The sequence below is a fragment of the Cololabis saira genome, chromosome 18 (genome assembly GCF_033807715.1).
Source record: "Cololabis saira isolate AMF1-May2022 chromosome 18, fColSai1.1, whole genome shotgun sequence".
Taxonomy (NCBI): Eukaryota; Metazoa; Chordata; class Actinopteri; order Beloniformes; family Belonidae; genus Cololabis; species Cololabis saira.
The window spans coordinates 41,288,786-41,315,551 of record NC_084604.1 but is presented as its reverse complement, the minus strand read 5'-3'; positions in this window follow the sequence as shown (position 1 = coordinate 41,315,551).

Sequence of the window (26,766 nt, the reverse complement as noted above, 5' to 3'; positions counted from 1 at the left end):
GTACCAGTGAAATACCAGTGAAATACCAGTGAAATACCAGTGGAATACCAGTGCATTACCAGTTTAGGGAATACCAGTGCATTACCAGTGCAGTGCTACTGCAACACCAGTTAAATAACAATGCAATGCCAGTGTAGCCCAGGCTCTATAATGATACCCTTTAATATAAGAACTGTCCCTTTAAAATAGTTTATTTCATTTGCATAGTAAACTAGTCATTAAAATCCTTAAAGCAGCACAACGTAATTTTCAGCTTTTCTGAGTTTGGCGGCATCTTTTGGACAAAAGCGGTATTGTTTTACCAGAAAGAACACTACGTTTCCCATGAGCACCAGCGCGTACTGCCTGAAAACTCCTGTCCCCGTCGCTGCATTTGTTTTGATGAGAGGAGACGGGATGCTTTTCTGTTTCACCAAGTGAACAGACGGAACGCAAAAAAAAAGATGTTAAACTGCTGGAAAGGAACTGGAATTTACCGGGATACCTTAAACAAGGAAGCCAGGGAGTGGTATATGGAGAAAATAATGATTATTAACGGTTTGGATCCACATGAAATCCCTACTGAAGACCCATGTGTTTCAATACATTTGTATAATAGTACAACATACAGTACATGTTTTGTATCCCTCTTACTTCTCTTTACTTTTTTTTGACCGCTATATTATGGTGAATAGGCTCCGAGGCGTGATTATTTTTGTTTTCCTCGTGAGATTATTTTTTTCCTCTGCAGCTACAAATAAGAGTTAATATTTTTTCCTCAACAAACTAGTTTTATCTGAAGATTGGGGTTAAATGCACTGCAGAGAGCTGGCCAGCAACTGCGTTTAGCTGGCGAAGTGGGGAATAAAACCTGTATGTTGATCCGACCCCGGTCTGTGAGTGTTTGTGGTTTAAGGCTGATTTATGGTTCTGCGTTAAATCGACGCAGAGCCAACGGCGTAAGGTACGCGGCGACACGCACCGTACTTTGCGCGTCGCCGCGTCGATTTAACGCAGAACCATAATTCAGGCTTTACTGTGTGGAACCCGGTGTTTGGTCGTTACAGCCGCGATCCAAAGCGAGCCGACGACTCTTTCACTCTTTTACTTTGTTATGTCAGATACTTGGTCTCCGTGGTTCTGCCTCCGAGCAGGAAACCGTTGAAAAGTTAAACCATTAGGATCTTTTCCCCACGTCTGTTATGTGGAGCTGCTGCAGCCACAACGCAGCAACAGCTTCTGCGGAGCTCTGAGCTCCAAGCCCCGCCCATTTTCGTCTCGACTGCGAATCGGGAAGGAGGGGGAAGTGACGTATGCCGTAAAGCAGTCAAAGTCGTAACGATTTGTAGTTTTTTAGTGTGGCAGGGTTGCTACCATGCTCCTCAAAGTTACATAGTGCCAGTGAAGGCGATACAGACCCCCTCAGACCATGACAGAGGTGTCATTAAACCTGTTGGAAGTTGATGTACCATCACAATGACTCTGGAAATATGATATTAAGGTGGAAAAGTTACGTAGTGTCGCTTTAAAACAATTTTTTTAAAACATTTTATCTGGAAGTAAATACATAATTAAAACTGTTAAGTGTGTATCTAAAAATATCATTTGGAGTACATGTCGTTCATCTATTAAATCAATCAGTAATCTCCATGAGCCTCATCTGATCGGCCCTCGTTTCCACTTCCTGTCACAACGCTGCGTGTTACGAAATGGCCGACTCGTGTGCGTTTATGTGTCCTGAAACGTCTGGTTAGAATTAAGAAACTGGTTACTACTTAGAATAGAGGACATACCAGTCTTTGATAGCTCTCATATTTATTTCTATATAGATAACTTGAAGTCGAATGTATCTGACATGATAAATATAGTTATTCTCATGGGTAAATATCATATTCATTGTAGTGAGTGGAGAAATAGCAAACCCTCCTTTGATTGGTTTTTAAATTATTTTAAATTATTATTTTTATCCCTAAGAAAAATAGACTCCGACAAAATGGCTAAAAAGATTTGTGACGATATATCTTGTTTTCTGCTTTTTTGATGTCTCAGTCCTTGCTCCTCTTTTTGGCACTTTTGTTAGCCTGATTTTAAATACTGTGATACTTTTATAGTTTGACACTTTATAAAAACCCCTGTTTGTCTTTTATTTCAATATATAATTAATTGTTTTTTCTATATAGCTCTATATTTCACATTATGTCATATTATGTCTACTAAGTATACTATCATCCTTACGAGAAGATGTTTAATTACTGTTCTATGTTGTTTTATTGTGTTCAATAAAGAAGAAAAAAAATGTGCATTGCAGAGCTAAAATCTCATACCATCTGCTGGAACAGTTTGAAAGAGCAGATTATTTCCACGGGTCTGCCGAGGTGAAGAGCTGTAAAGCTCACTCATACATCGACTCAGCGGTGAATGAAAACATTGTAAAAACCTGTTAAGTTGACTGTAAGGCAGCTAATATTTGGCGCTGATTACATCAGCGCCAATATGCACCACACACCTGCACTAGTAGGTAAACCACTAACAATGACTGCATTCAGGATTTTATCAGCCGACCTTTGTACAAAATCCATATTGGACATAATTTCAGTATTGATATTCAAAATAACTGGCTCCTGGCTGGCTCGCCAATTCTGTAACCCTTGTCACAAAGTAGCAACAGAGCACAGTATTGTATTTATATTGAATATTATTTACACCTAACGGTGCTAGTTATCTGACATTGTGTTTTATTATGCTAGTTAGTTTGTTAGCTTGAGCCTAGCCACTTAGCTGGCATGATTGGTGGGTATTCTGTGGAGACTATAAAGATACTGATTTTCTTGTTTGTTTCTTGGACCCTGCCTGTTCCTGGATCCTGCCTTGTCTCCTGCTCTCCGTTGCCTGACCTTGTCTTTTGAACTTGACACTGATTGCTGCCTGATCCTTCTCTTGCATTCCTGCCTGCTCTTCGTCCCCGTTGAGGGTAATAAAGCAAACCAGACAAACTACCACCGTGTGCTCCGTGTGCTGCATTTGGGTCCAAAACCTCACCCCGTAACACCCCCTTCCTCAACTAGGCAGACAGATAACTCCTTCCACACACTGTAGCAAATAATGAAGGCTTTATTGGGTACAGCATATGAATTGGGTAAAACTGAAATAAAAAGAATACAACAATGAACACTTATTGGATAAACCCCATCCATCAACATATTTCTCGGTACCTTAAAGGTATAAAGCACGTGAGGCTACAAATATAAAGCTGCAATATAGCTGACAGAGCACTACAAATTATTTTAGTTGACTGAACTACAACTGATAAACAGCATGAAACAAAATACAAGCTCAGATTAAAACAAATGTAACTTCAATATAATATATGTATCTTAAAACTGTACTAACAGACAATGCCTTCATTAACTGATTCCCCAAAAAAAGGATGGAGATCGAGAGGATGTTCCTAATCTTTGTGACATTACAGAGATGGAAAAATGCTATTTTACAAACATGATTAATATATGCATGAGACTAACAGGAATAAAGATGATGATCACAGTTTAGGAGATTTAATACATCGTTAGCATGCTAGCGGCTCAAACATCCATCAGGCTCCTCGATGCAGGAGAGATGCCGAGGAAAAGCTGCAGAGGATTTTTGAAGATCACAAAATGATGAAGACTAAACACTATGATTGTCATAAATAGAGCTGAGCTTTCAGAGACCAAACATCCGTCTGCTGCTCTGTAGCCAGGCTAACGCTAATGTTTCCATCACACACAGCTGATTTATTGATCTGTGGATCAGACAGAAGCAGGCAGGTCTTCATCGTTTTCATAGTTCACCACATCATCATCATTCCTGTTCACCTGTGGAAACATACAATGTTCTTGTAATTCATGTTTTCACCACCAGAGGGAGATCAAGATCATATTTACATGATAATGGACCGTTCTTAATGGTTCCTGTGAAATTGATTTACAATTATAAACTCTTTCTCAATATCTGAATGAAAACCAGAAAACGATCCATTAATAACATTTATGAAAGTTAGCAGCTATAAATGTTTATTTAACGTCTTGTTAGTCAAATAAGATCACAATCATGATTGACTCTCTGGTATTTAGGTTTATTAACATATGGAGGTAGATTTGTTTCTTAATTATTCAATCAAAAAAAAAGATTAATTCAATCAAAAAAATGTATTTCAGTCAAATAAAAAAGTGTTGAATGCAGAAAAATATTTGAGACTCAAAAAAATGCATTTGAATACTTTCTTTCTTTGATTGAAAACGTTTTTTTATTGAAGTGATTTTTTTATTGAAAATACTTTTTTCTTTTTGAAGAAACATCTTTTTTGATTAAATGATAAAGACACAAATGTCCATCCCATAATAATATGGCCCAAATACAAAACAACACTAACATCAATCAAAAAAGTTGCTTCAAACAAAAAAACTCTTCTATCTAAGAAAACATTTCCAATCAAAGAAAAACAGTTTTCAAATGCATTTCTTTGAGTCTAAAATATTTTTTGCATTCAAAAACTTTTTTTCTTTGATTTAAATCATTTTTTTGATTGAAGTGAAATCTTTTGAATTGAGAATATCTTTTTTTGATTGAAGCAATCTTTTTTTTTTGATTGAATAATTAAGAAACAAATCTACCTCCATATTAATGGAAACCCAAGAATAATCATCAGCAAATGTTGATAGAAATGAACAAACATGAAACATTTGATGAATCTGGATATTTCATACATATTTATTTTTTAAAGGTAGATATATATAAAATATTAAATATTAGTGAAGATACTCACATACTGCTGCATTGGCAACTGAACATCTGGAACAAAGAATGTTACATTCTTAGAGTTAGTTGACAAGATTACACATTTATTATCTTAATTCTGTCATTATTATTATTAATAATATAACTTCTGATTAACTTCTTTAACTGTCAGGTGTGAGCCTAATGGACGGATATTAGTTGAAGTTTCAAAAGGACAACAGGAGGGAATTGTGAGGTTAATTAACCTTTAAACTGGTTTTTGTCCTCCTGAAGAATGTCACATGCTTTGTCAACAGATGTCAGAACAGCCACTTCCTGATTTACTCAGGTTTTGAACTTTCCTGGTTCAATCACTGTACTGTAATGTCAGTATTCAATCACATGTTATCAATTCCACCCATTGTCTACTGTTCACTGTCCATATATGGTAATTTCCTGTCAAGTTTCTCAATAATGCAATAATCATGCAGGAGGAGGAACTTTGGGGAAGCTCAGGAGTTCTCAATGAGAGCTTGTCGCTCTGCACTCCTCTGCTCCCCCCTTCTGCAGAAGTGCGTTAAAACCATTCCAAGCAGTCTTTGTGTCTTTCCTCGTTACAAACTTATGTAATGTTGATTTAGACCTAACACAGGATTTGACATGTTCCTGTTTTATTTTGAAGCCCATGTCTTTGTGTTTGAGTTCTGTCTTGACCTTCCTGTTTCCATCTGCCCTGATCGTCTGCATCTGTTTCTCGTTAACCCTTGTGTAGATCTGGTCTTGTCTTTCCTCTGCTCCCTGCTGGTCCGGACTGTTTCTACCTCCATGTTTGCATAGTCAGGTTTTTTGTAATTTTTTGGATTCTTGTTCATGTTTTGGGTTTTGTATCCTGCTCTCCTGCATCTGGGTCCTCACTACAACCTTCCTGACATTAACTGCTTTATTCCAGTTTGATAAAATGCTGTTTGTTGATTTTGTTTCAGAGTTCAACTCAATCTAACTTCAGAAACTAAATAACAACCTGACAGGCCGGTCAAACACACCTGTTTGATTTTCTGGGATTGTTCCTTTTAACTTTGATCCTGTAAATGGTAAACATAACGATGCTGACCAGAACCACCATCAGCCCCCCGACCACCCATCCAATAATCAATCCAGTATAATCTGGAATCAAAGGATTCAAAAAAAATATCAGAAAGTCAATATCAACACTTTAACTGATTACAAGTGTAAATTCTGAATGGTGACATCCAGTTTTTATTATCTCCATGATTTCAGGGTCTTACCTGTAAAGTCCAGCGTGTATTCAGCATCTATCTCCACTCTGTCTCCTTCAACAACCTGGCAGGTGAATCTTCTCTTGGAGCGTCTCTGATGTTTCACCATCAGATCAGAAACACAGTTGTTCTGTCCTCCAGACACAAACCCATCACCTTCACCAAGCAGCACACTTCCTGTCTCATCCACCCAGATGATGCTGTTCTGCTCACAGGGACCGAAGTAACGGTCTCTCACCAGAGAACAGCGTAATGTCACGTTTCCATCCCTTCCTGGATCCACATCTGCTGGAGATGGAGAGACTGGAAGGAGACAAAACACTGTAGTCTCACTCAAAAAACATCTTTCTAACATGTGAGGAACTATTTTTCTTCTTCTTAAAATACATCATGTAATCTTGGCCATAGGGCTTGGTCACCAAGTTGCATTCTGGAACGTGGCGGCCATGTTGGCAGCCTCGTGAGTGTAAACACAGAGCAGTTTAGTAGCAGTGTAGTAGCACCAAGTGAACAGACGGAACGCAAAAAAAAATTAAAATGCCAGAAAGCAACTGGAATTTACCAGATACCTTAAACAAGGAAGCCAGGGAGCGGAATATGGAGAAAATAATGATTATTAACGGTTTGGATCCATATGAAATCCCTACTAAAGAGTGGAACTCTGACGAACTGCTGCAGTTCTGCACAACCCACGTCTTACTACCTTGTTTAGGAGTGTTTGGCAGCTGCTTTGGTAAATGTTTGACTCGCCATGTGTTTCAATAAATTAGTATAATAGTACAACATACAGTACATGTTTTGGATTACTCTTACTTTTTTCTTTTCTTTTTTTTGACCGCTATATTATGCTGAAGAGGCTCCGAGGCGTGAGCAATATTTTTGTTTTCCTCGTGGGATTATTTTTTACTCTGCAGCTACAAATAGAGTTAATATTTTTTCCTCAACAAACTAGTTTTATCTGAAGATTGGGGTTAATTGCACCGCAGAGAGCTGGCCAGCAACTGCGTTTAGCTGGAGAAGTGGGGAATAAAACCTGTGTTTTGATCCGACCCCGGTCTGTGTGAGTGTTTGTTTGTGGTTTACTGTGGAAGGTTATGTTTGCTCGTCTTACAGCCGCGATCCAAGCAAACCGTTGACTATTCGTTATCTCAGATACTTTGTTATCTCAGATACTTCGTTATCTCAGATACTTCGTTATCTCAGATACTCGGCCTCCGTGGTTCTGCCTCCGAGCAGGAAAGCGGTGAAAAGTTAAACCATTAGCGATCTTTTCCCCACGTCTGTTATGTGTGGAGCTGCTGCAGCTACAACACAGCAACGGGTTACCATGGTTACAGAACACCCCACAACACAGCAATGGGTTACCATGGTTACAGAATAACGGAAAGTAACGATTATGAGTAAGAAACAACGGAGAGGGAGCACGTCTGTACACAGTATTCCGAAGAGCAGCTAAGTTAGCTTCCAACATGGCGGCTCCGCCAGGTGATGACGACAAGACGACCAAGCCCTATTGTCTGATAGAAACTCCAAAAGCTATGATTGATTACGAAGTCGAAGTGAAAACAGAAGGAAAAAATGTTCTACAGAAAGTAATGATGACGGTTTTTTCCTCCGTCCCGTTCAACGGCAGGATCCAAAGAGGGAAACCCTTCCTGGGACGGACAAACCCAGCAAGGGTTGGGTGTTTTTGGTTGCACTGTTTTCCACACAGTCCAAATACTCACTTGTTAAAACACTGAGATACACAACGGTGTTGTACTTGTCCCTCAGCCGGCTCTCGTAGAGACCAGCGTCTCCAGCGGTGATGTTGCTGATGATTAGGGAGCAGTTCCTGTCCATCCTGCCAGCTCCAGAACCAAACTCCTCATGAGACGCTGAACTTGTGTCTCTGCTGTAAATCCACTCAACATCGGAGCAGTTGGAAGACGATAAGTCAACGTTATTCTGCAAAGCTACGTCATCTCCAGCCCTGTGGTAGAGAATGATTGTTCTCACGCCGGTTCCTGCTGCAGAGAAAAACACAACGTCTTGAACTTAACACACCAAATAAGATATTTTACGTAGATATTTAGGTTTGTCAACTCAGAAAAGCAACATTGGACTTTAACAAGCCCTTACTTCATTTTCATTAACTATTCCAGTTCACCTAGTTTCCTGGTCTCCATGATTTCAGGGTCTTACCTGTAAAGTCCAGCGTGTATTCAGCATCTATCTCCACTCTGTCTCCTTCAACAAACTGGCAGGTGAATCTTCTCTTGGAGCGTCTCTGATGTTTCACCATCAGATCAAAAACACAGTTGTTCTGTCCAGACACAAACCCATCACCTTCACTAAGCAGCACACTTCCTGTCTCATCCACCCAGATGATGCTGTTCTGCTTACAGGGACCCAAGTAACTGTCTCTCACCAGAGAACAGCGTAATGTCACGTCTCCATCCCTTCCTGGATCCACATCTGGTGGAGATGGAGAGACTGGAAGGAGACCAAACACTGTAGTTTCAGCCTCTTGAATATGAGAAACTCCTCATTTTACTGATCCAGTTTTACTGAGTGATTGTCTGATGGAAAATCAAATATTTCAACGTGTAAATGAACGTCAGGTGTTTGTGGTCCAGTTCCTCTGAGAGGATCCATCATGTTGAGGACGATCCCAAACACACCAGACGTTCATGTCGCTGACAAATCCACACAAGCTTTTAACAGTGTTTCACTCAGAGTTGATGAGGAGGATTCAAACTGACAGTCTGGATGTTATTAAGTCAAAACACTCACCTGTTAAAACATTCAGGAACACATATGTGTTGGGGAAACCATCATATCCATCACGATTTCTAATCCTACGGCTGTAAACATCAGCATCTTTAACAGTGATGTTGTTGATGATCAGAGAGCAGTTACTGCTCAAACTCATCCTGTCAGCTCCAGGCCACGTCTTATCAATATTTCCATTTTGATTGATGAGATTTGTATATCGATCTTTGTAATGAAACCATTCAACATAACATTGGTCGGGTGATGAACCAACGCCAGACGGTAAAACAACGTCATCTCCAGGTCTGTGATAGAGAACGATGTCACCAGTGATTCCTGCTGCAGAGAAAAACACTCTGAGAAAAGTTTTACACTTCACACATCAACCTGACCCTAGAAACATATTTAACCTACATATTTAGGTTTGTCAGCACAGAGAAGAGACTTAAACACACATAATCTCTGGTGAATCATTCAGAGTTATGTAACGTCGTCTTTAAGTGGTCTGATTGTAACAGAGGTGAGTTTTATTAAAGAAAACACATTTAGTGAAACAGCAACGTTCAATGGTACACGACAACTTCAGAGTGGTTTTTACAGTCTTTTTAAGATACGATAAGATAAGATAAGATATCCTTTATTTTCTCCCTCAGTGGGGAAACTTATTTTGTTGTCAGCAGTAACTTAGCACACACATGTAGGGGAGGGGTAAAAAGACTGAAAAGTCAGAAATAAAAAATATATAAAAAATACAAAAATATACGTATAAAATATGTATAAACACACACGCAGGTGGAGTGTTGTGAGGTAGACTGGCAGATTGACAGATATTGCACATCTTATATTATTGCACATGTTATATTATTTTAAACCAAATTAAACCCTAAAACATGAGTCAGAGATGATCTTTACCTTCAAAGTGAAGCAGTAAAGTGATGAAGAGCTGCAGTCGTGGCGTCATTCTGTCTCTGCTGGATGAAATGATGCTTCTCTCTGCTGCAGGTCTGTACGTGATGGTGGAACTTCCTGTTTCTGCGCAACTTAATCACTAAATCCATCTTCAGAGTAAAACCTCCAACCCCCAATGTGTCTTTGTTTCCTGAAATATATTCAGAAAAAAACTTATATGACAACAAGTCAAAGTTACAGGAATCAACCCTAAATTCCAATGCAATAGCAGTTCAGTACCAGTGCAGTACATTTGTAATGTCAGTACTTGTACAAGGCCAGTGGAATACCAGTGCATTACCAGTTTAAGGAATACCAGTTCAATACCAGTTCAACACCAGTTCAGTGCTACTGCAACACCAGTGAAATAACAATGCAATGCCAGTGTAGCCCAGGCTCTATAATGATACCCATTAAAGGGGACCTATTATGAAAAACACGTTTTTTCTTGTTTTAACATATATAAAGTGGTCTCCCCTCACCCTGCCAACTCAGAAAAGATGATACCCCATGAAAATCTGCAAGGTCTGCTCCCCCCGCCCTTACAGAGTCCCCCAGTGTCATGTGGTTTCTGTGAGCCGTTTAGGTTTGTGCATTTTCTTTACGTCACCAAAATGCAAACCACGCCCTCGGTCTCCTCCTCTGCTGAAACCACGCCCACAACCAGCTCTCTCCGCTGCTGGAGCGGTGCTTCCTTCAGCCAGTCGGATGCGGCGCCGCGGCGGAGCGGATCCAGGTTAAATCATCCAGGTTCCCGGGGGGTTTGGGAGCTGGGTCCTCGGGGGTCTTTCCCAGGTCAGACCAGCTTCAACCTCCGAGATTTTCAGGCAAATCTGTCGGTTTGATCCCCGTTAACGGGCGATGCGCCGCGGATGCGCTCCGGAGCGGATCCGTGCGCCCGCCGTTGGGTTGCGGCGCCCGTCGCGCAGCATCCGCCGGGCAGATCCGGCTGAAATTGCGCTGGTCGGTCCCCGGGAGTCCCTGCTACCAGTCCAGGCCGGTTCCTGCAGTCCCGGCCGGTCGGAACCGGTCAGATTCCCCCGTTAAAGCCGCGGTGATGCGCGCTGCTCCAGCAGCGCTGCTCCCGGGCGCCTGGCGTGGCTCCGGGGCCAGCGTTCAGCATCCGCCGGGTAGATCCGGCTTAAATAGTGCATAAATGTTATTTATATACAACTCATATTTTATTTTTTTAACAATTAAGTTTCCATTTGTGAAAATTCAGTGTTGTGATAATTTACAGGCTCGGGCTGCTCTGGCAGAGCGAGGGTTTATTCTCCTCCCCTGCTACACGTCAGTCAGGGAGCCAATCAGCACAGAGCCTCATTATCATACCCCCCCCTTCCCTTAGAATGAGGCGCAGAAAAAGAGGTTAGAAGCGGTAAAACTAGTGACAGTATGATTTATGTAGAAAAAACAAGCTTTAGATTGTTTTTAAGACATTCAAGGCCTGTTAAAAATATACATTAAATGCCATAATAGGCCACCTTTAAATATAAGAACTGTCCCTTTAAAATTGTTTATTTCATTTGCACAGTAAACTAGTCATTAAAATCCTTAAAACAATTAATTTCATTTGGAAGTAAATAAATAATTCATTTTAATTCATAAGCACTAAAAACTGTTAAGTGTGTATCTAAAAATATCATTTGGAGTACATGTGGTTCATCTGTTAAATAAATCAGTAATCTCCATGAGCCTCATCTGATCGGCCCTCGTTTCCACTTCCTGTCACAACGCTGCATGTTACCAAATGGTCGACACGTGTGCATTTATGTGTCCTGTGTTCAGAAACGTCTGATTAGAATTAAGAAACTGGTTACTACTTAGAATAGAGGACATACCAGTCTTTGATAGCTCTCATATTTATTTCTATATAGATAACTTGAAGTCGAATGTATCTGACATGATAAATATAGTTATTCTCATGGGTAAATATCATATTCATTGTAGTAAGTGGAGGAATAGCAAACCCTCCTTTCACTGGTTTTTAAATTATTAGTGCCACGGCTGCGCCACGTGGCACGCCTCCTCCATTGAGCTGCGCAAGCTCAATGGAGGAGGAGTGCCTCGTGCGCAGCACGAGGCACTCATACTATTGCTCAGGCTTATTCCATATTCTTCCGTAAAAACTTTGGCGCGTAACTAGTCCCGCAGCTTTGAGAAAACGCGAAAAGTAAAAACGTAGAAACGTGCGCCTTAATCGGGAATCGAGTGGTATGACTTTTATTAGCGATTGGCGTGCACGTTTTTGCGCAACATGCACAAATGTGCGCTTTTTGCCCCATCCGGAACGCATTGCGTGAACTTTGGGGCCTCACCACTCGCACACCGTTACTCGAAAAATTCTGAACCGATTTAGAAAGTTGTAGGCCCTGAATTTAACTACAGTCCTGTGGATTTTCAGAACGATGGCACGAATAGTTTTTGCACGAAGTGCAAAAACATTTCCAAATTTCCAAACTAATGGGGAGATTTTCCCATGTAAGTGAATGGGGCAGAATGTAACACTGGGGATGGGAGGAGGTTGGAAAAACTCCAAATTCACCTTTTTTCTGAGTCACGTATCTTTCTCATACTTGCACGTAGAAACCTCATTCAAACTTCAAAACGGAGGAAAACTTCTCTTCTCTCTCCAAACCCGAAACTGTTTTTTCCTAAAATGTACACTTTTCAAGATATGAGCCCTCAAGCGAGGACTGGAAATCACTTTTTTTCAAATCTTCAGTGCGGTTCTAATTGATCAGAGTGGGGAAAGATTAAAAAAATGAACATAAATTTTATTTGTAACTCAAGCTCACGGGCAAACCGTAAAAGGTAGACAGATCATTTTTGGTCAGAATATAGACATAGGTGTTGTGATTCATAAAATGTGACTTTGACAGGCGTGGTGTGCACAAAATTTTAACGGGGGAGCCAACAGACGCGCCAATTCCTGTCTCGCTTTTCATTGACTCCCATGTTAAAAAACATTTTCTTAAAAAAAATCTCATTTTTGTTTTCGAATTGCTGTTACTAACACATTTTAAGGAATATCTGTATGAAAATAACATTTAGATAATCTGGTAGGTTCTCTGTTTCTCAAAATGTTTTCGTTTTTCTGCTAAGAGCTACGGTTTGAGCGCAAAGTGGAGTGATTTCAGGTTTGTCACAACCGAAAATCCAGCTGAGTCATTCCCGCTCCCTCTGTATCAGGTTCTTGTTGCCCCAGCAACCACAGCTCAGCTGTTGACTGATTAGGCTGACCCAGAACTGGTCACATGACCCAGTCAGTACAGACTTCATAGTATAACCTGGAAAATGGAGAAATCTGAACCCTGACCTTTTAACCTTAGACACACACACACACACACACACACACACACACACACACACACACACACACACACACACACACACACACAAACACACACACACGATAGGTGTTATTATGGGATGTCAGGTGTTTTTATAGGATGTTAGTGTTATTATGGGATGTCAGGGGTTTTTATAGGATGTTAGTGTTATTATGGGATGGCAGGTGTTTTTATAGGATGTTAGTGTTATTATGGGATGTCAGGTGTTTTTATAGGATGTTAGTGTTATTATGGGATGTCAGGTGTTTTTATAGGATGTTAGTGTTATTATGGGATGGCAGATGTTATTATAGGATGTTAGTGTTATTATGGGATGTCAGGTGTTTTTATAGGATGTTAGTGTTATTATGGGATGTTAGTGTTTTTATAGGATGTTAGTGTTATTATGGGATGGTAGGTGTTTATTATGGGATGGTAGTGTTATTGGTGTTAGCGGTCCCGTTAGCGGTTCTGTTAGCGGTCCTGTTAGCGATCCCGTTAGCGGTCCCGTTAGCAATCCCGTTAGCGGTCCCGTTAGCGGTTGTTAGCGATCCCGTTAGCGATCCCGTTAGCGGCTCGGTTAGCGATCCCGTTAGCGGCTCGGTTAGCGATCCCGTTAGCGGCTCGGTTAGCGGTCCCGTTAGCGGTCCCGTTAGCGGTTCAGTTAGCGATTCCGTTAGCGATCCCGTTAGCGGTCCCGTTAGCGGTCCCGTTAGCGGTCCAGTTAGCGACCCCATTAGCGGTCCCGTTAGCGGTCCCATTAGCGGTTCCGCTAGCGGTTGTTAGCGATCCCGTTAGCGGTCCCGTTAGCGGTTCTGTTAGCGGTTCTGTTAGCGGTCCCGTTAGCGCTTCCGTTAGCGGTTGTTAGCGGTCCCGTTAGCGATCCCGTTAGCGGTCCCGTTAGCGGTTCCGTTAGCGATCCCATTAGCGGTCCCGTTAGCGGTTCCGTTAGCGGTTGTTAGCGGTCCCGTTAGCGACCCCATTAGCGGCTCGGTTAGCGGTCCCGTTAGCGATCCCGTTAGCGGTTCCATTAGCGGTTCCGTTAGCGATCCCATTAGCGGTCCCGTTAGCGGTCCCATTAGCGGTTCCGCTAGCGGTTGTTAGCGATCCCGTTAGCGGTCCCGTTAGCGGTTCTGTTAGCGGTTCTGTTAGCGGTCCCGTTAGCGGTTCCGTTAGCGGTTGTTAGCGGTCCCGTTAGCGACCCCATTAGCGGCTCGGTTAGCGGTCCCGTTAGCGATCCCGTTAGCGATCCCGTTAGCGGTCCCGTTAGCGATCCCGTTAGCGGTCCCGTTAGCGGTTCCGTTAGCGGTTGTAAGCGGCTCGGTTAGCGATTCCGTTAGCGGCTCGGTTAGCGGTCCCGTTAGCGGTCCCGTTAGCGATCCCGTTAGCGGTTCAGTTAGCGGTTCTGTTAGCGGTCCCGTTAGCGGTTGTTAGCGGTCCCGTTAGCGACCCCATAAGCGACCCCATTAGCGGCTCGGTTAGCGGTCCCGTTAGCGATCCCGTTAGCGATCCCGTTAGCGGTCCCGTTAGCGGTCCCGTTTGCGATCCCATTAGCGGTCCCGTTAGCGGTCCCGTTAGTGGTCCCGTTAGCGGTCCCGTTAGCGGTTGTTAGCGGCTCCGTTAGCGGCTCGGTTAGCGGTCCCGTTAGCGGCCCCGTTAGCGATCCCTTTAGCGATCCCGTTAGCGGTTCAGTTAGCGATCCCGTTAGAGGTTCCGTTAGCGGTTCTGTTAGCTATCCCGTTAGCGGTCTTGTTAGCGGTTCTATTAGCCTATTACATATTTTCTGTAATAACCTTTGAATGGTTTGACATAGAGAGTCATGGGTGGTGTCAAATGACTAAGTATCGAGTCCTTGACCTTCATGGGTGCAAATAAGCCCCGCGATCATCCGGCAGTAGTCCGTGGCACTTCAAAATTTTCCGGGAATTTTGTCTAGTTTTAAATTATTCTTCTTATCCCTAAGAAAAATAGACTCCAACAAAATGGCTAAAATTTGAGACGATATCTCTTGTTTTCTGCTTTTTTGATGCCTCAGTCCTTGCTCCTCTTTTTGGCACTTTTGTTTGCCTGATTTTAAATAATGTCATACTTTTATAGTTTGCACTTTATAAAACCCCCTGTTTGTCTTTTATTTCAATATATAGTTAATAGTTTTTTCTATATAGCTCTATATTTGACAGCATCTCATATTATATCTACTAAGTATACTATCATCCTCACGGGAAGATGTTTAATTATTGTTCTATGTTGTTTTATTGTGTTCAATAAAGAAGAAAAAAAAAGACTCATGTGCATTGCAGAGCTAAAATCTCATACCATCCGCTGGAACAGTTTGAAAGAGCGGATTATTTTCGCGGGTCTGCCGAGGTGAAGAGCTGTAAAGCTCACTCATACATTGACTCAGCTGTGAATGAAAACATTGTAAAAACCTGTTAAGTTGACTGTAAGGCAGCTAATATTTGTGTTAATTGGCGCTGATTACCATCAGAGCCAATTAACACAACGCACCTGTACTAGCAGGTAACCCACTAACAATGACTCCATTTGGGATTTTAACAGCCGACCTTTGTACAAAATCCATATTGGACGTAATTTCAGTATTAATAGTCAAACTAACTGGCTTCTGGCTGGCTCGCCAATTCTGTAACCCTTGAAACAAAGTAGCAACAGAGCACAGTATTGTATTTATATTGAATTTAATTCAATTCATTTCATTTCAATTCAATTAAATTTTTTTATATAGCGTCTGATACAACAAAAGTTGTCTCCAGACGCTTTCCAGAGACCCAGAACATGAACATAAATCCCCGAGCAATTATTACATAAACAATGGCAGGTAAAAACTCCCCTAGTGGGAGAAAAACCTTAAGCCAAACAGCCAATCCATATTGGACGTAATTTCAGTATTGATATTGTAACTAACTGGCTCCTGGCTGGCTCGCCAATTCTGTAACCCTTGTCACAAAGTAGCAACAGAGCACAGTATTGTATTTATATTGAACATTATTTACACCTAACAGTGTTAGTTATCTGACATTGTGTTTTATTATGCTAATTGGTTTGTTAGCTTGAGCCTAGCCACTTAGCTGGCATGATTGGTGGGTATTCTGTGGAGATTATAAAGACACTGATTTTCTTGTTTGTTGTTTAAAAGACAGGATGTTATTTTTCTAAATTGTTAACTAAAAATGTTTAAAAGAAAAGATTATATTGAGACTATTTTAGTTATTTGTAATTCATGTTTATGGTAATTAAAGAGGTTCATTTTTAGTGCGTTTCTTACTGTTACCGGTGAGCACGTTGAGCCTTAATGCCTCTTGAGTTACTGTGAATATGTCCTGCATTTAATCCAATGCTTGATTAAAAGAGTATTACAGGGTAATTTTAATTCTTTTTTTGTATTTTTAATAACTAATGTAACTTTGCACTTTTCTAATTTGAGCAGTGTTTCCCCTACCATTGTATAGGCCTGGGGGGGCCGCCAGGCCAACGAGACCCCCCGCCAGGCCTTAAAAAAAAATCAATGATCATTTACGTTTAGGAGCGCCTCTGGAGCGCTGTTCTGTTCTGGGGAGTCAACCTGCCTCGTTGCCTAGTAACGATGCGAGTACCGCTGCTGAGAGCGCGGGCGTATTATTATATTATGGGATGTAGAGAGTTTGTAGCTAGCCAACTATGGTGCCGTCAAAAAATATCGTGGGCGACAGACAACATGATATAAAGAAATGTTTCTGCCAGGTACGTGTGTTTGTGTTTGCATGTGACGCTGCAGGGAAGCGTGAAGGAAAAAACAGCTCGACGACGATGATTTGAACTAATATATATATATATATATATATATATATATATATATATATATATATATATATATATATATATATATATATATATATAACATAGTGATATTGATTGGTAACAATTCATAGGGAATTCATAGGGAATTAGAAAATGTAACATTTATGCGAAATGTAAAGAAAAAAGTCAAAATGTCGAAAAAAAAGTTGAAATGTTGAGAAAAGGTCGAAGTTTCGACTTTATTCTTGATAACCTGCTCTATATATATATATATATATATATATATATATGTATATATATATATATATATATATATATATGTATATGATTGAGAAAAGGTCGAAGTTTCGACTTCATTCTTGAAATTGTATTTCAACATTAATCTCGACATTTCAACTTTTTTCTCGACATTTTGACTTTTTTCTATAAGTGCAAAATTTAAAGAAAAATCTTCCCCTCTCAAATATTTTTACTCCTGCATGGCGCTGATACAAACCTTTGTTAACAGAAATGTTGAAATGTAATATTTATTCTACACATTTTTACAGCATTGGAAAATGTTAAGAATGTTTGTGTCATGTATTTCCTCCGACAGAAACCATATAAAAAACAAAAAATATATTTCCCCTTCCCCATCTATTTCCATTTTCAAACATTTTTTAAAAAGCTCCAGGAGCCACTAGGGTAGCGCTAAAGAGCCGCATGTGGCTCTAGAGCCATGGGTTGCCTACCCCTGGTCTAACAAGTTATTGTATTGTTTACTGTCCTGTCAACCTGCAAAAATAAGTGGCCACAAAAAACATTGCTGTCTGTGTCATTATTGATGTTCAACAGACTGGCTCTCAAAAACGTAGTGTCTTCTGATACTGGTCCAGTTATTTATATTGAACATTATTAACCTGTGCTCTTTTGCTACTTTGTGACAAGGGTTACAGAATTGGCGAGCCAGCCAGGAGCCAGTTATTTTGAATATCAATACTGAAAATACATCCAATATGGATTTTGTACAAAGGTCGGGTGTTAAAATCCTGAATGCAGTCATTGTTAGTGGGATAACCCAGGTTGCAGATCAGGATGAGCAGGTTATTGACTTCCTTATTTTATTTTAATTTTTTACCTTGTCTGCACACATATTAATGGTTAATACCATGCTGGTAAAAACCTAAGGCATATATATATATGTGCACTATATGTGTTACATAGGGGGGAAATCCGCTGCTAAACCAGGAAGCAAGAGCACGTCGGGCACTGGAAATCTGCAACAAAACCCACAAATGAAACACGAAACCGACACAGAACCGACCAGAACACGAGCAGCAATTGACCCAAATCTCGAGATCCGATCACAATCTGAGCTAAGCTACCGCGACTAACTAACCCCAAAAACTACAGAGCAAGCATGCAGGTGAACAAGCCAATGTGGCCCTCTGGTCATCCCGATGCTGCTTGCACCTGCCTGCCTTGAAAATTATATGTTACATCTCAAGGGGCCATCCTTTAATAAATTCTAAATTCTAAATTCTCCCACCAGGGGAGTTTTTACCTGCCATTGTTTATGTAATAATTGCTCGGGGGTCATGTTCTGGGTCTCTGGAAAGGGTCTAGAGACAACATCTGTTGTATTAGACGCTATAGAAATAAAATTGAATTGAATTGAATTGTATGTCTGTGTGTGTGTGTCTGTGTGTGTGCGTGTATGTATATGTCTGTGTGGCTATTTGTGTGTGTGTATGTTTATAAATTGTTGAGGAATAATATAAAATCCAGTTCAGAAATCCACTGTGGTGTAGTGAGTTTTATTCAGTAGCTGGCAGTGAGCGGACCTACACAGTGCATGGTTGGGTTGGTGTGCCGACCCCGAATGGTTTGACAACAGGACTTTTTATACCATTAGTTCAAAGCACAACAGTTAGGAATAAACAAGCCAAAGGTGAAAGAGGAAAAGCAATTAAAGGGTATTTACAGTCAGATGTGATCTGTGGCCAAATGCCGTCCTCGGCATGAATATCATTCAGTTGGAAACTACCCCATAGTCAGTCAGGAACTTCATCATATGGCATTCCCGTGGTTCAAGTCTTTGTTGAAGCTACTTCCAAGGTGTCGCCTCTGCAGGGGGGAGGAAGCTGACGTTTCAGGTCAGCCATGGTGTCACAATGCCTCATCAATACATATCAGTCAGTCGGGAACTTCGTCCTATGGCATTCCTGTGGATCAGTCTGTGTTTGAGGCCAGTTCAAAGCTTGTGAGCCCTGCAGGGGGGAGTTTCACGTCACAATGGTGTTGCAGTGTCTCAACAATATGTATGTGTCTGTGTGTATGTATATGTCTGTGTGGCTATGTGTGTGTGTGTGTGTATGTGTGTGTGTGTGTGTGTGTGTGTGTGTGTGCACGTGTGTGTGTGTGTGTGTGCACGTGTGTGTCTGTGTACGTGAGCGTGTGTGTGTATATATATGTGTGTGTGTGTGTGTGTGTGTGTGTGTGTATATGTATGTGTGGCTATGTGTGTGTGTGTGTGTGTGTGTGTGTGTGTGTGTGTGTGTGTGTGTGTGTGTGTGTGTATGTGTGTGTGTATATATATGTCTCTGTGACTGTGTGTGGATAAGTATGTGTATGTATGTGTGTGTGTGTGTGTGTGTGTGTGTGTGTGTGTGTGTGTGTATGTGTGTGTGTGTGTGTGTGTGTGTGTGTGTGTGTGTGTGTAATAATCCTATCAAAGCTCCACCTGAAGTGTATCTATAGTGGGGGAAGGGGGGGAGGCAACCCCGCCACCCGCGAGACCAGGGGCCAACAAGGAAGAACCCGGAACCCAGGCCACCAGCAACCCCACAGAGGGGAGAAGAGGGCGGGAGGAAACCCACCGCCAGGACGCACACTCACGCACCGTTTCCCCCTCCCCGGGGGGGTCCAGCATCGTTTCCCTCCCCGGGGGGGTCCAGCACCGTTTCCCTCCCCGGGGGGGTCCAGCAATGTTTCCCTCCCCGGGGGGTCCAGTACCTTTTCACACTCCCCGGTGGGGTCCAGGACCATTTCCCTCCCCCTCCCACGCCCCGGACCCCCGCCCCTTTGCCTGTCTGAGTATGAATCATGTAGGGGGGGCAGGAGGGGGAGCGGAGGCCGAAGCCAGGAGGCAGGGCCAGTAGAGCCGGCCCTGGAAAGGCGCCCACGCTCCCCCGCCGGCCGTCCAAGTCGACGGGGGGCGGCCCTCCAAGCCGAGCCAGGGCCCCACCGTACCTCCATGGGCGGCCCCAACACCGTCGGAGCTTCTGTTTTTGTTAATGGACTGAAATCAGTGACCTGTGGGTGTGAAGTTCACACCCTCAGGTCACTGGTTTCAGTCCATTAACAAAGACAAAATCTGTGAACGTGGTTCTCCAACAACGAGCCGGTCCTCCACCGATCCACGTCTACATGTTATACCAGTTGCTACCACCGGGGGGCGTATCACAGATGACAGGAGTGTCGGTGGAGGACGGAGGCTGAGGACAGACACCTGCCGTGTCCTGCAGGTTTTAGATGCTTCAACACATCTGTCCAGGTCAGTACGGCTCTGGTAACGACTCAGACGTGTCTGTCAGGGTTTTGCTGAAGCAGGGAAACATGTAAAACCTGCAGGACACGACCCTGGATCGATTGATTTGATTTGCATTTATTTGTTATAGAGGGATAATGTACATTAGAGAACATTTTTAAAATGTAAATGCACCCAATTGTAGCCCAAAGGTTAATTTCCATTGGCAGTCCGACCCCTGCCAGAAGGAACACAAGGCGTAGTAATAAAAGCAACAAATGACAGTAAAAACAAATACATGTCATAGGTAAAATATTTAAAAGCAGCAGTACACATAACTCCTCCCCTCCCACACATACACGATTTGTTTGTTTTAGCAAAAAACATAGCGACAGTTTTTGAGGAGTTTAGTTGTAAATAACAGTTATTGAACCAGTTTGTAACGTTTACCATGACCTTTGTAAACTGAGCAGCCTCAGAGTTGTCTTTACCCTTTACAAACATCACGGTATCATCAATATACATAATGACCTCACAACCTTGGCACACTGATGGTAGATCGTTTATGTACAGACTGAAAAGGATTGGACCCAGGTTTGAACCTTGGGGAACACCTGTGACAAGATCTTTGAAAGTAGATTTTATATTTTTTATTTGAACACACTGAGATCGTTTAGTGAGATATGACTTGAACCAGTTGGAGTTACACTGAGAAAATTAAATTGGCCAAATTTAGACTGAAGGATATTATGATTAACAGTGTCAAAGGCTTTTGGAAGATCTAAATAAATTGCGCCAACGACACCCCCTCTGTCCATTAGATACTTAATGGAGGACCAGGATTACCCACCCCTGGTTTAAATCACATAAAGCCCTGAAACATGTGAAATAAAGTTGATCTTTACCTTCAAAGTGAAGCAGTAAAGAGATGAAGAGCTGCAGCCGTGGAGTCATTCTGTCTCTGCCGGAGGAAATTATACTTTTCTCTGCTTGTCCTCTCTATATGAACAGTTAGTTCCCTTTTCTTTTTCACTTGTTGGCAAAAGACATCTTCACACCAACACCCACCGTCCTCACACTTCTGTAAATCCTCTGAACACACAACCAGCAAGAGTTCAAGTTCAAAGTTTAGGTGGACGGACGGATTATCTGAACACCTAAACATCTGAAACAGAATCTTCCGTTCGTTTGTTCGTTTTCGTTTATTTCGGACATGTATAAAAAGCAAGAAAAAAGACAGGAAAACAAATCCAGGTTACATTCCACCACACAAAGAAAACCAACATCAAAAAACATTTTTCAGTTAAATGTTCCACAGTTCAATTCCACAAACTGATACACAAAGACCTATTTTTGTTGCACGCACAACAATATTTTATTTCCCATCAAATCCAGTCATGGTGTCGATCTGTCTCTGGTCAGTGATATAAATACTTTTTTTCTCTTCTGCAGGTCTGTAGGCCCATCTGATGATGCAACTTCCTGTATTGTGCATGAACGTGTTCATTTAACACGTTCATTTCTGTGAGAACGTTGAACTGAACGTGACATATTTGCAGATAAAGAACTTGAACTTGTTCAGATCTGCAGATAACGAACTGGAACTTGAACTGTTCAGATTATGAGTTTCAGCTTCACTGTTTAGGTCCAATTATTACGGAATAATCCTCCTTCTCATTTCCCCAGCGGGCAGCGCGCACATTTAAAATACTCAACGAGACGACGTCTTCACACTACATTACCCACAATGCAGTTCACACACTAGCATAACAACGGGCACCATCTCCATGGCAACGGCGGCCCGGCAGGTATGGCATGCTGTTCAGGAACCAGTGTTGTACCAGTTCAGTACCAGTTCAGTACAGTACCAGTGCAATACCAGTTTAAAACAAGTACAGTACCAGGCCAGTACCAGTGCTGTACAGGTGCAATACCAGTTAAGTACCAGTGAAAAGCCAGTTCATTACCAATGCAATGCCAGTGCAGTACCAAATCAAATCAAATCAAACTTTATTTATAAACACCTTTCATGCATAGAATGCAGCACAAAGTGCTTTACATAAAACAAATACAAACATAGAACGTATTAATGCCCTGCCCCCCTCCCCCCTCCCCGCACACACACAGACAAACACAAGCACACCACAATTCACCCAAGTTACACACACAGACATACACACAGACACACACACACACATACACACACACACACACACACACACACACACACACACACACACACACACACACACACACACACACACACACACACACACACACACACACACACACACACACACACAGACACATACGCAGTGTTGTGCCACAGTGGTTGCGCTGTTCAGTTATCAAGATTTATTAATAATTTTATTCAACAATTATTAATAATTAAAGTAGATTACTTGTCAAATTGAATTATCAAAATGACTTAATCAAATCGGGGCACCACCTGGGCTTAACCAGGAAAAATGATAACTTTAACAGCAAAATCAGTCTCAAAATTAGGGATTATTCTGCAGAGTAACAGTAACGGGCTGTTATTTCTGCAGGATAATGTTGAAGGCTCTTAAAGAGTTTGGCACTAGCTCTGTCAAATAGCCATTGTGACGAAATACGTGCAAACAACACAAACAACCTCATATTAAAATCAATCAGAATTTATTTACATCCAGGTGTCAAGCAGGTGGAAAGGCGACACCATTGAATAAATCCTGATGGCAAACTACATTAAAAACATAAAACACTAACCATAAAGAAAAACAACAAGAACTAGAAAATTTCATGAAATTTTGATATGGGCATGCCCTACGGCCCATTCGACCCCTCTCGCTGCTTTGGTTTGGGGCTGTAGTGGTTGTGTTCGGGGTGGTTCTATGTCAGTTTGAGGTGTTTACGGTTGTATTGCATTCATTCCTGTGCTCCAAATAGTTATTAAAGGCGTGCGCTTTTTGGCGTCTAGCGTCCCCCACGGTGACACTTTTGACTGAAAAAAGTAATGCCCATCGAGGCAACATGGAGACGCATCTAACGATGTATGCCATGCATGGGTGCACGTTGCGGTTCAGGCTACATTAATGGATAGGTTTTTGTTTCACCGTGGTAAAAAAACCCATCCAAATGAATGGGGCCATTTGGCATGGATTTTGACATAAAATTTCCTTAAATAACAGCTTCATGAAATTTGAATTTGTTGAAGTCCACAGCGTGCCGAGATGGGGAACATTTGTAGGATGTCTCTACGATAATCTGTTGCCTAGCAACAAGCGTCCAAAGTCAAACGGAAATAAAGAAAAAAATGAAAGGTCATTATCGCAAAAAGTGTAATAATTGGCATAATGAGCTTGTACGGTCCGTTAGTGCCAATCGGGCCGAGTGTTTGAAAGTTTGAACGATGTCTCTACGATAAAGTCTGGCCGAGCAATAAACGTTCGAATTTTTGCCTTTTTTTTTTTCTTTTTGGCATCTAGCGTTGACACGGTAACACTTTCGACTGAGAAAAGTAATGCCCATCGAGGCACGATCGAGACGCATCCAACGATGTATGCCATGCATGGGTGCACGTTCCGGTCTGGGCAGCATTAACAGATGTTTTATTCACATGCTCCCCCATACAAATGCATAGGTTTTTGTTGCCATGGTAACAAGCTCCATAGGATAGAATGGGACAATTAGGCTTCAATATCTCAAAAGCTGTAAACGACAGCGTAATGAGACCTCAGTATGTTGTAGTCCACAGCAACCCGAGTCTTTTAACGTTAAATTGAAGTCTCTACGATATCGTGTTGCCGCGCAACAAGCGTCCGAAATTCCGCATCAAAATGAGCAAAGTGGAATACCTCAAAAACCGTAATAGCAAGCTCGACGAGACTAAAATATGTTGCAGTACAAAGCGTCCCGGGTTTGTCAATGTTGTAATGATGTCTGTACGATAAACCGTTGCCTAGCAACAAACGTCCAAAATAAAAGGGATTTTTTTTTTAAATTGAAAGTTAAATATCGCAAAACCCGTAATAACTAGAATGATGAAGTTGTATGGTCCTTTAAAGACTATCGGGCCGAGTGTTTCAAAGTTTGAACGATGTCTCTACGATAAAGTTCGGCCGAGCAATAAGCGCTGGAATTTTCGCCTTTTTTTTTGCTTTTTGGCAACTAGCGTTGCCACGGTAACCCCTATTACTGAGAAAAGTAATACCCATCGAATCACGATGGAGACTGATGAAGCATTTTGACCATTTGGCCCCCCTGCGGGGACACAACGACACCTTGCAGATTGCTTTTGGCCTGTGCCCCCTTAAGACATAGACATGCGGGTTCCAGTTCCTGGGGACCCCTGCCGGGACATTGTCACGCAGGGTCCGGCGTCTTGCATCCCTGCCGAGGCTTCCGGCCCCCCACAGGGACAGAGACCATGTACGGACTTCCTGATCCCTCAGGGGTGGTCCCAAAGCTAAAGATTCACGCCTCTGACTGTCACACTGACTTGTTTAATTCTGTTGTTTGTTCTTGTATAAAAAAGCTTGTTGCAGGGCCACTCGATGTCAGCTCACCGACCGAGACACTGCGTCTGTGTCGGTCTGCTGAACGCCGGCTGAATAAAATCTCTAACCACAAAGCGGACTTCTGAATTGGTTTGATAAATTCCTCAACAATTTGGTGCTTGTGACCTGGATAACAATAGACTTTCGATGGGAACTCCTTTTTCCAGACCAACGACACAACCAGCGACTTCTATCTAAATTAAAATCAGAGGTAAGGGGTCCATTTTCAAAATCCCAAATTATTGTTTCTGGGCTGTTGTCGAAAGTCTGTGAACTGGAGTGCCAGAGAAAGTTGACGTTATCCTGAAATTTAGGTAAGTCCGCTGTGTGGTTGTGAGGGTTATTTTTATTATTTTGTGTTATTGGGAACGTTATTGTAGAGATGTTTTTAGGAATGCTGGCAATTTCATAACACTTGAATTTGATTGTGTTGTGAGAATGTTCTGCTTCTCTTGCCTTAAGAATCTGACTCGCTCTTCTAAAAAGGTTTAATATCTCGGGTAACATTAAAGAGAGAAATGGCCAAGAGCGCCATGGTTGGTCTGAGTACCAATAAAAAGATAGTCCAGGGGGACTATTCTTATGCATATGCAGGACGTGGGGTCCGTAAGTGTTGGAACACTGATATATTTGTGAGAAATAGACATACTGTATGTAGAGGAACTGTTTCTTTTATTTTATAAGTGGGGATGACACGCTCTCCCAAATGGGGTATATTTCATTTCTGCAAGAATCGACTCGCTCTTCTTTGCATCAACAGGAATGATTTGTATGCTCAAGTAGACTGATAGTTGGAAAGTTTTTGGGAAGTTTTTCAGTTCTTTAAATACATGTATGGTAATCACAGTACCGATAGTTTTATTTGTTAGTTTTGTTTGTTACTTAGTTAGTATTAAATATTGTTAAAATAACTAAAAAGCACTTCAAACTCCCTCAGATTTTGGAGGGATGAAAGTAGACGCCGTAATGCAGAATCCCAAATAGCTTCGCTTACTGATCAAAATAAAAAGCTGATGGCTCTACTAAGCAAGGATTTAAAAACACAACGCAGACAAAAATGAAATTAGAGAACCAGTTAAATGATAAAATCAAAACCTTTATCCGGTGAAACTGATTAAAGAATCAAATGACGATGACACTTCTGATGATGACTGGATTTTACAAAAATCCAAGATCTGTTGCCTACAAAATTTGGAGCCAAATAATAGTAAGAGATTTTAAATGAATAAACAAAAATGGCTAGAGGAAACAGCTGTTAAACTAACTTTGCCACATGATTTGAAAAGTAAAGTACTTGATGCGCAAAGTACTTGATGCTTGTAGAATTCCCTTTAATCCCACAGCTGTTGCCAAAATCACACCGAGCAAGCTCAGACCTTTTATAAAATTCATTGCCTTAACAGTTCAAAGGGAAGTAGATGACAATCCCAGGGAACTTTATGCTAAAATAATGTTGACAGCAAAAGAGAATTGTGGTCTGTCACGAGATCAGATTGATGGATTCCCTCCAGGGTACATGCAAAATATATATTTGCTAATTGCCCTCAACAAAGGGTAGGGCTGGATAACGCAAAAAAAAAGAATCTGAAATGTATGAAAATACTAATGTCTTTTTCAAAAGTGTTTCCTACACAGGTTGAGCGCTGATAGGAGGCGCAGAGGAACCAGCCAATGATCGGCTCCCATTGTGGTGAGCCAAATCAGAGCATCCCAATTTACATAATCTTATCCTGCCTATGGTAACTTCATCATGTAAGTGCATGGAAATCTGTCTGTGGCCTACTATAACGTCTCTGAATGCATGTATAACTAATCTCTAACTAGAGGTGTCAAGTAACGAAGTACAAATACCTCATTACCTTACTTAAGTAGAACTTTTG